Source organism: Octopus bimaculoides, chromosome 17, assembly GCF_001194135.2.
Source record: "Octopus bimaculoides isolate UCB-OBI-ISO-001 chromosome 17, ASM119413v2, whole genome shotgun sequence".
Taxonomy (NCBI): Eukaryota; Metazoa; Mollusca; class Cephalopoda; order Octopoda; family Octopodidae; genus Octopus; species Octopus bimaculoides.
Genome location: NC_068997.1, coordinates 52,609,524 through 52,610,258, shown reverse-complemented (window position 1 = coordinate 52,610,258; position 735 = coordinate 52,609,524). Strand labels below are relative to the sequence as shown.

At 33.6% G+C, this 735-nt stretch overlaps 1 protein-coding gene across 1 annotated transcript in view; it reads left to right on the top strand.

Moving 5' to 3' along the window:
• LOC106872216 (putative uncharacterized protein DDB_G0277255) overlaps positions 1–735 on the top strand; it is a 43,385-nt gene that overhangs the window by 22,934 nt on the left and 19,716 nt on the right. The window lies entirely within an intron of this gene.

Below are 735 nucleotides of genomic sequence, written 5' to 3'. Positions count from 1 at the left end.
ACACACACACACACACACACACACACACACACACACACACACACACACACACACACACACACATGCATTCTGATATACTTTATCTATAATTGTTTATAGTTCAACAAAATATGTATTCTATATTCCGGACCATAGGCGATTATAGATAAAATATCTTTTATATCTTTTGAGAGTTTTAATCGAAGTAAATTGACATAAATTCGTTTTACACTTGTGATCCTCTGGAATTGTCTTTAAATATCTCAATATATGTATGTATATATGTGCGCTTGCATTGAAGGAAATATGAAAAATAAAATAAAAATACTTGATATTAAGGAGGTGGGTATTCTACTTAGCAGGTGCTCGGAGAGCATTATATAACACCTGTATAAATTAAATTTATATATTTATGCCTGCGTCAGTTGAGAACACCTGCCTATTGTTGTCGTTGTTGCTGCAGCTACTGTTGTTGACATACTCAACAGTACTCTGGACCAACACACATCTATAATCAAAGTAATTCCACTTGTGGCCATCTCGTTTATTTTTCAGGGACTACAATAGATTATACAATGTATCTCTCATTTCAAAGACTATTGGCGGCTGATTGGAGGAAAGTTTGACTGCCATTTCTATTTAGTGGCTGGAGCAACTTCAGGTTCCTTCTTACCTTCGATAGCGAATGATGTTTATATATGTGTGTGTGTGTATATAAGAAGCAAACTTCTTGATATATATATATATATATATATA